Source organism: Lathyrus oleraceus, chromosome 2, assembly GCF_024323335.1.
Source record: "Lathyrus oleraceus cultivar Zhongwan6 chromosome 2, CAAS_Psat_ZW6_1.0, whole genome shotgun sequence".
Lineage (NCBI taxonomy): Eukaryota > Viridiplantae > Streptophyta > Magnoliopsida > Fabales > Fabaceae > Lathyrus > Lathyrus oleraceus.
In genome coordinates this window covers 146,923,823-146,933,195 of record NC_066580.1, presented here as the reverse complement: position 1 = coordinate 146,933,195, position 9,373 = coordinate 146,923,823, and positions in this window count along the sequence as shown.

Sequence of the window (9,373 nt, the reverse complement as noted above, 5' to 3'; positions counted from 1 at the left end):
ATCTGCTGCTACCTGAACATAACCATCAGTGACAAGATCTAGAACATCTTGAGCACCGAACAGTACACGCATTTGGATCATCCAACGATTCCAGTTTTTGCCGTCAAATACTGGAAGTTTGGTGTTCATGTTGCCGTTTCCGTTCATCTTTCTACCTTGCACAGTACACTCAGATTTCTCACACAGTGTTTCCCAACCCACAGAATTAGAATTCTGATCAGATTTTGTTCAAGATTCAACACGAATCTAAGAATCAAAATCAAACACACAAGACCTCACGTTCACTCGTGTTTCCCGTGTTTCCCAATGAATCCGAACCGGAGCTCTAGATACCAATTGTTGGTGCAAAGGTAGAATAAAAGATGAATATTCTATTAAGAGAATGACGGCTACAAAAAGGATTAAAAGTTACAATGATTGACACCCTATTTATAAGCTAAAACTAGGGTTACTACAATAGGATAAAATACTAAAATACCCTCTAACAAACTTAGGGGCTAAGAAAATAATACAATTTAAATATGAATTAAATCTAATAAAATCTAATAAATGTTAATTCAAAATATTAATTAAGCTATTTTTAAAATCAATAGATTATTTAATTATTTGTTTAATTAAATTAATTAATTATTAAATCTCCAAACACATCATTTTTTATTTAGTTGATGAGTGTTATTCTACAAATGCATGATTGTAGTTTTAAAAGATATCGAACTAACATAATCAATAATCAAATCTATCGTTGTATATTGATATTATGTAAATATAAGACTATAATTTTTGAATTTGAAGGAAACTAAACAAAACTAAAAATAAATTAGTTGGTTTGGTGACTATTTAGATAAGTGAGACCGGAATGTGATTTCCAACGTACCTCAGGGACGGATAAATTTAGGCGCATTTTACTAAATTTAAAATTATTTTTAAAAGAAATATAAATTAAATATTATGCTAACTTTCGTGCAGTCCGTATCATGTTTCGAAACCGTAAAAGTTGTTCCACAAATTACAATTTCGAAACAAGTTTTGAAAATAAACAAGTCTTAATTAATAACTAAAATGTTGTCGCTGTTTTTAGGAATTAAAAATCTAAATTTTAGGATCGAATACCGGTCTCACATCGTCGCACTATTATTGGTATTTAGTGTTTTCGATATCGCGCAAAGCTTTTTGCCCTTTTATTTTAAAGTAAAATAAATTTCAGAATCGAAAAAGAGAATTAATATTAACAATTAGCGCCTATTAATTTTACCGAGTTCAGTTGAAGCGACGATTCTCACATTCCGAACTAGAAAATTAGTCAGACATATTTGGAACAAAACATATAATTTACTAAATTATAAATTAAACTAGAATATATATATATATATATATATATATATATATATATATATATATATATATATATATATATATATATATATATATATATATATATATATATATATATATATAATAAAATAAGAATCTAATCCAATTGAATCTTTATTTGATATAGAAAAATTTTGGGCAAAAATTCCAGAAAAATAATGCCAGCAAACTTAAACAACAAATGACTTGAATATGATCAGCAATCTCCAAATTCCTAGCCTATGGTGCACTTATCACTTGATGTGAGTAATAAACACTTTTACAAAAGTAGTTCTCTTCTTAAATTCTAAACTCGGGAAACTTGGATGCAAAGTTGAACAAATAAAGTCTTATTTATAGAGTCCAAAAAGTGGTAAAATTGCTTCAAAGTCCTGCAACAACGGATGGAGAATTCTACTCAAAGTGGGAGAAAAATCAACAAAAACGGAACACTGGGCGTTACCTGCTGACGCTGACTGTCCACAACTGGATGACAGTTCTTCCGCCAGGTAGGGCGAAGAGACTGACGGTCGTTAGGCCTCCGACGGTTGGACTGTCAGACTCTCAAAGCTTGACTTTTCTGACTTGTTGACCAATAGTCCGTGACAATAACATTTTTATCAAATTTTCTTCTTGATATCGCCGTTTTGCATTGATTTCCTGCATGAAGAGTCCTTAGACTTAAATACCTGAAATACACAAAGAATACCGATCTAATACTACGAAAATAGTTGAAAATTGCACTAATAATGCATGCGAATCAAGTTAAAATACACTATATGTTTACGCGTTATCAAACTCCCCTACACTTGAATCATTACTTGTCCTCAAGCAAATTAGCTAGCATATAATCAATGAAAATGTAGCAACATGATCATAAGGACATAAGGAATAACAAAACATCGAAACTACTCATTTGTGACTAATGAGAATTAGTTTGACTAGGATCGACTCAAGGTACTAATGCAACACTAAGGGTATTGCAACAACACAAGCCACTCTCATGGACACAAGTCTCCCTCATATGCAAACTAGTTCCAATTATACCATTGAATAAAAGTATAATTCCACCATTCGTCTTAATCCTCTCTCATTCATGACAATCACATTAAGGTATTTTATCTCTCATACAACATGGCAGGTAGTCTGTTAGTGATTATGGTCAAAACTTTTTTTTTCCGATTTTAATGATTTTCTTTATTTTACAAATGTGCATTTTTCTTTCTTTTAAAGGATTTGACCATATTTCTTTAGATTAAATGATCGTGTAGGAGTCACTGATAAGTGCATTTAGATGCACATTCAGCTATATTTATACTTATGCATTTTCATGTTTTAGTTTGGTTATTTTTCACTTTTAATGTGTTTTTATAATTTATTTTATTTTTACACTTACTTATTTTTCGCAGTTTATTTTCAGCATTAGTAGTCTGCACGAATAAATTCATAACTGGAGCTAGGAGTATCGGATCGAGGCATGCTACCAGTCGTTGGAAAGCTAATAGAAAGAGCTACAACTTTTATGTTGAAGACAAAAGCTGATTCGGAGTGAAGACATCTCAAATAATTCGTTGAAGTTTCGTACTTTAGGAAATATTTTCTTTTGGGCCATTTGTTGGGCCGAATTTAGGTTTTCCGGCCCAGTTTGAATTATTAGTGAAACCCTTATTCTGTTTAAAAGGGCAGCCGCGGTACTGTAGCAAGGGGAGATTATTGACGATAAATTTTTGCTTTTGTACGATCATGAAGAGGAACTAATCTCCTAGAGTCAATCTGTTGTAACCGAATTTCCAAGGCTTTGAGGTTTTTATTCTATCAATTTAATTTCGTTCTATTTCAACTCTATTCTATGAAATTTCATTTGCTTAATCTGTATTTTCTGGAATGGTTTTGATTAAATTCGTATGATTGCATTCCTAACTATTAATCGTCGTTTTCGTCGCTTTGTCGTTAAATTGCGTTTGTAAATCGTGTTTGCTTAATTCACGATTGTAATTATCCGTTTGCTTAATTCAGAATATAGGAATATAAATCTGTCATATATCTATTGCGCTTGTCAATCGAATTTGAATCGAATAGAGATCGAAGCCGATTAGGGAATTGGTAGGTAAAAACCAATGATTAGCCAGAAACCGAAAACAGTAGATTGACTTATTTTATAATCGCTTATTTTAATCATTTTTTTTTGCTTTGCTTTCTAAATCGAACACTAAAACATAAACCCCCCTTAAATCGATTTCATTAGGTTAAGAATAATACAAGAATCCTTGTGATACGATACTCGAGGTGTCGCTTCCCGTTTACTATATTTTATTACTCATTTTTGACCCGTGTGCGACAACGGATCAAATTGGCGCCGTTGCCGGGGATTCTTGTAGATTTTAACCATTATTATAGTCTAACTATTATTATAGTCATATGTGTTTTAGTATTTTTTTTGCCCTAACTTTTTTGCGTATTGGTCTTTTTGCGGTTTAGGATAAAAAAAATCTGTTTTTAAACAAATTGTCTCAGATTATTCCGATTTTTTGTCGATTCATTAGAAAAAATCAGTAATCAAAAGTCTCTATTTATGGAATAAATAGTGGATGTCGCTCTAAAAAATCGAAATTCCCTATTTTTCTATTTTTTATGATTTATTTTCTGTTTTGGTAGTTTCAAAAAATTCTCAAAATTCTTAATTGACGTTATTAGATTAATTTTTGTGTTTTTGTATTTTTTGTATTTTATTGTAATAGTTTTTTTCGTATTTCAATTGTTTTTACTTAATATGGACATTGTCGGTATTTTTCTATTTGTTGCTGCATTGTTGAATTAGTTGTGTTTTCTCATTGTTTGTTGATTTTTTTTTCTTTTCTATTGAGTTTAACATGGCTGACCAAAGAACCCTCAGAGAACTTGTCGCCCCTGATGTTAATTATAATGCTTTATGTATTGAATTTCCTGTTGCTGTTGTACCTTTCGAATTGAAATATGGTTTAATACACTTGTTGCCAAGGTTTAATGGTTTTGCAGGTGAGGATCCGCATAGGCATCTAAAAGAATTTCAGATTGTGTGTTCTACATCATTGAGGCCTCAAGGAATTACTGAGGATCATGTTAATCTTAGAGCATTTCCATTCTCACTACAAGGTGCTGCAAAAGATTGGTTATATTATCTTGAGCCAAATTCTATTACAAGTCGGAATAATATGAAGAAAATCTTCTTAGAAAGATTTTTCCCTACTTCAAGAGCTTCTTCAATCAGAAAAGAAATATGTGGTATTAGACAGGTTAACATGGAATCATTGGCTGAATATTGGGAGAGATTCAAGCAGTTAGTGTCGAGTTGTCCTCACCATCAGATTTCTGAACAACTATTAATACAATACTGTTAATACCTTAGGATTGACATTAATTTTGTAAAACAAATAATGTAATCATCTCTGTTGTTTTAATATGTTGGGTTGAAGAAGTTCAACATCTGGACCAACATGTCATGTACGATGTCACGACATCATGCATGTGACATCGTACATGTGTAGAAAATTGAATTAATTAATTCAGTAAATATTCTGGGATTAGTAAGGATATTTGGTGAATATCCTAACTCCCATGTGGAGGTCTTAAAGACTCAATCAGAATATATATAGGCTCAAAATAAGGAGATATATATGGAGGGATTTTAGGATTGAAGACCTTGTTTGTAGCAGAAATTTTCTGCTGTATTTGTAACAGCAAAGAACAAGTTTGCTGCGATTTCTGAAGGCCCAAATCCAGTTGGGTGATTAGGTTATAAATAGCATATTGTAACCTAGTTTTTGTAAGCCTCATAGAATGAAAATTTAGGGGTGTGTGTAAGGTAAACCTCCCAATCTGTGGGAAGGTTACCATGTGTTTCTCAGTGGTAAAAGCTGAGAGTATTTGTAACTCAAAACCTGTAGGCAAGAGTGATTATGTTCTTGAATGAAGCTGTGAAGCAAGTTCAAGTTGGTTTAACATTACATTGTATTTGTAGTGATAGGAATGGAAACTGGAGGTTTCTATCTAGGAGTTCCTAGGTATAGATTGCATTGGGTAGGGATTAAGTGAAGAGTTGTAAACGAGGGAGTTTAACTCTGAATTAATACTGCTGATAGTGGATCTTCTTCCTGGCTTGGTAGCCCCCAGACGTAGGTCATGTTGGACTGAACTGGGTTAACAATTTCCTGTGTTTGTTTTCCTTCTGCATATCTTATAATCCTGTATGCCATAACTAAGCTTGTATTTCAGTCTGCCTACCAAGATAATAACAGACCTGATACATAGCCTTCTGGTTGAATGTCAATCAGAATGTCTTGACATTCATCATTGACAGCATATACTGAATAATAGGCAAGTTGGCTTTTATGCTTCAGTTCAGTATATATTTAAGTCTGGTTTTCAAGTGGAAAACAGACCTGGCCAAAGGATCATTGTGAAACTGTCAAACTGGATGTCTAGACAGTTGTTCATGTATGCTGATACTGAATTAGAGACTGATTGGTCTTTTACAATACAACAAATTTAGCACAGTCTGTTTTTTCAGGAACATAACAGAATCAGCATGCTGTATATGTTCTGACTGTCAAACTGAATGTTGTGACATTCATTCTTGACAGCATGTGCTAAAGTGTAGGATGATTAGTTTTTCTGTTACAGCATTTTTCTCAGGCTATTCTTTAGGAATCCAACAGCTGAGCTAAAATCCAGGAAACCAACTACTACCCTACAATTAATGAACCTAACAAATAGCCTATTTGTTAGCAATCTAATAAGTGGTAATTAGATTAATGTATTCAACCTTATTTCAGGAAATACAAGTAAAAGGCAAGCATACTGGAATAATGTAACAGATGATGTCCAACCAATATTAAGACATCGTGCTGATAACTGTGTAGGAAAACAACAGAAGTGAGTGCTATGATTGATCTTTGCTGAGTTTGTACACCAGATGCACAGGACTAGGGGTTCCTTCCCTCTAGGGTGACATAGAAGGAGATGTCGTGACATATGTGAAAGAGTGCGTCAGTACAGGGTTTTTAATGTGTTAACTGTCTTGCTGTATTAGCTACAATGTTGGATCAGATGTTATGACTTGGAGTAGAACATCTGAATTCTGACTACGCCAGAATTTCAAATACTTTTATGAGGGATTGCTACCAATGGAAAGAAACATTTTAGATGCTGCTAGTGGTGGAGCACTTATTGATAAGACTCCAGCTGCTGCCAAATCCTTAATTGAGAAGATGTCACTTAACTCCCAACAGTTCACAACAAGGGATAATTTTGTGGTCCAAACAAAAGGTGTGAATGAGATTCATGTTTCTTCTTCCAACAAAGCTCTAGAAACCAAAATTGATGAACTTACCTCTTTAGTGAAACAATTGATGTTGCCCCTTCCACCACCACCACCATATAACCATCCACAAGTAACCACCTTTTCACCTTCTGAACCTTCACTAGAGGAACTTGTCAAGTAAATGGTTGTAAACAGTCTCCAATTTCAGCAGCGAACAGATTCTAGTATTCAAACCTTAAACATGCAAATGGGACAACTTGCTACTCAAATAAATAACATGCAAGCCCAAGCGTTGGACCAGCTTCCAGCCCAAACAGTTGTCAATCCAAAGGATTCTAATGCTAATGTGAGTGCGATTTCGTTGAGATCTGGAAAGGTTACAGAAACAGCTCCTGAAAAAAATAAAAAATTTATTAAGGTAACATCTGAACCTGAACCTACTCCATTTGAACCTGTTTCAACTGAAAAAGAAAAAGAGAAGGAGTATGTGCCACCAGTTCCCTTCCCACATAGAATACTGAAAAATAAAAGGACTGATGATGGAGACAATGAGAGAGAGATTTTAGATGTGTTCAGAAAAGTGGCGGTAAACATTCCGCTTCTTGATGTTATTAAGCAGGTTCCAAAGTATGCAAAATTTCTAAAAGACTTGTGCACAAGTAAGAAAAGGTTGAAGGGCAATGAGAGAGTAAATTTGGGACGAAACATTTCAGCCCTTATCCAGCCTAAACATTCACCTGAAAAAGCTACTGTTTCATCCCTCAATCAGGCCTTACCCCAAAAGTGCAAGGATCCAGGAACTTTTTATATTCCATGTACCATTGGGGACGGTAAATTCGACAGTTGCATACTTGATTTGGGAGCGGGCATTAATGTTATGCCTACTTCTATTTATAATAACCTTAATCTTGGTCCTTTGCAGTATATAGGTTTGATCGTCCAACTGACGAACAGAAGCAATGCACGCCCGACTGGCGTAGTGGAAGATGTCCTTGTCCAAGTTAACGATTTAATTTTTCCTACAGATTTTTACATTCTGGACATGGAAGGAGAGACTAAGACAAGCAGAGCCCCCATCATTTTAGGCAGACCGTTCATGAAAACGGCGAAGACAAAAATTGATGTTGACGATGGAACCATGTCCATGGAATTTGGTGACTGTGTCGCAAAATTTAACATTTTCGATGCCATGAAACATCCCTTGGAGGAGCATTCTATTTTTCATATTGAATTGATCTCTGAGTTGGTTGATGACACCTTTTCTGAATTGTTTTCACTTGATTTTCCATCTCTATCTGATTTTGATGATGTTTATTCATGTGATGATTGTACTGACACTAACCTTTGTGTTGTTTATGCTGAGATTGATGTTGCCTTGCAGGGTGATAGTATAAACGAAGTTGTTTATGTGGTTGAAGCTCTTAACATTCCGGCTGCCCCAAACATACCATCCATTGAACAACCGCATTCTTTAGAGCCTAAACCACTTCCCGAGGATTCATATGATTCAGCAAAGCTTCAACTTAAGCAGAAATATAAGAAGGTAATTGGATGGACCTTGGCTGACACTCGTGATCTTAGCCCATCCAAATATATGCATAGGATCTTACTTAAAGATGAAATAAAAGTAGTGAGGCAGCCCCGTAATCCTTTGATTCTTGATGTTGTGAAAAAGGAGATCACTTTCACGCGCCCATTCAACATTTTTACTTATCAAAGATTCTTCTTTGATCCTAGAATACAAGGCGAATGCACTAATCAAAATTTCAAGGTCAATGGACACTACCCAAAGCTACTACATGAGAACCCGATTCTGGAAGAAGAGACCGTAGAAGAACTCTCTTTGGAAAAGGCTGCTTATGTAATCACTTATCCGCCTTGACTCCTCGGGTGTGTTCTTTTCTTTCTCCCACTCTTATTTTATATTTATGGTATTTCATTGAGGATAATGTATGTTTTAAGTGTGGGGGAGAGAACCATTTATTTGTTTTGTTTTGTTTATTTTGTTTTTCAGTTTTTCTCTATTTTTGGTTTTTAGTTGCTAAATTAAAAAAATGCATCTTCTTGAAAGTTTTAGGCTATAGACTAACTAATTTGAGATTAATTTGCGGAGACTTGGGAAAAATTCACAAGATCGGTATCGTCTTAACACCGTAACTCTCCTGCATATGGAAATTGATTCGAATTCTTATTATGTTTTAGCCTTAAATTCTCATTCTCTGACAGCTCTCGAGTAGTTTATTTCAGCAGTCAGCACCATCTCACACGCACTCTACGCAGGGAAGCCGATGAATATAAGTGAGTGTTCCGAAAAAGAAAAGAAAAAGAGAAAGAAAAGAGAATGCACCTTCTAAGTTTGGTAACCCTCACCCAGTCACTTAACCCAACGGTTGTGGAACCTTCAAAAAAAGTTGGAAATAAGACTCTTTTGTAGTTGGTTCAGCGGGTTCTGGTGCTGAACTTGGTAGGGTGGATTACGACCTGATCCCCCGCAACTACAAATGAGTAAGCAAAGGGTTATGCCACTTAAGTACCAGAACCCCGTGCAGAAAAGGATCAGAGTCACTAACCGGTCACATTGCTATGGGTGTGTGGAGATAACGGGCTTAATGTGATTGCGCATGAATGAAAAAGAGCAAAAAGAAGGATGAGTAAGTTAGGCTTTAACATAATAACATGATTCGAGTTGATTTGTGTATTCAGGAGGTTTATGACTGCACAATT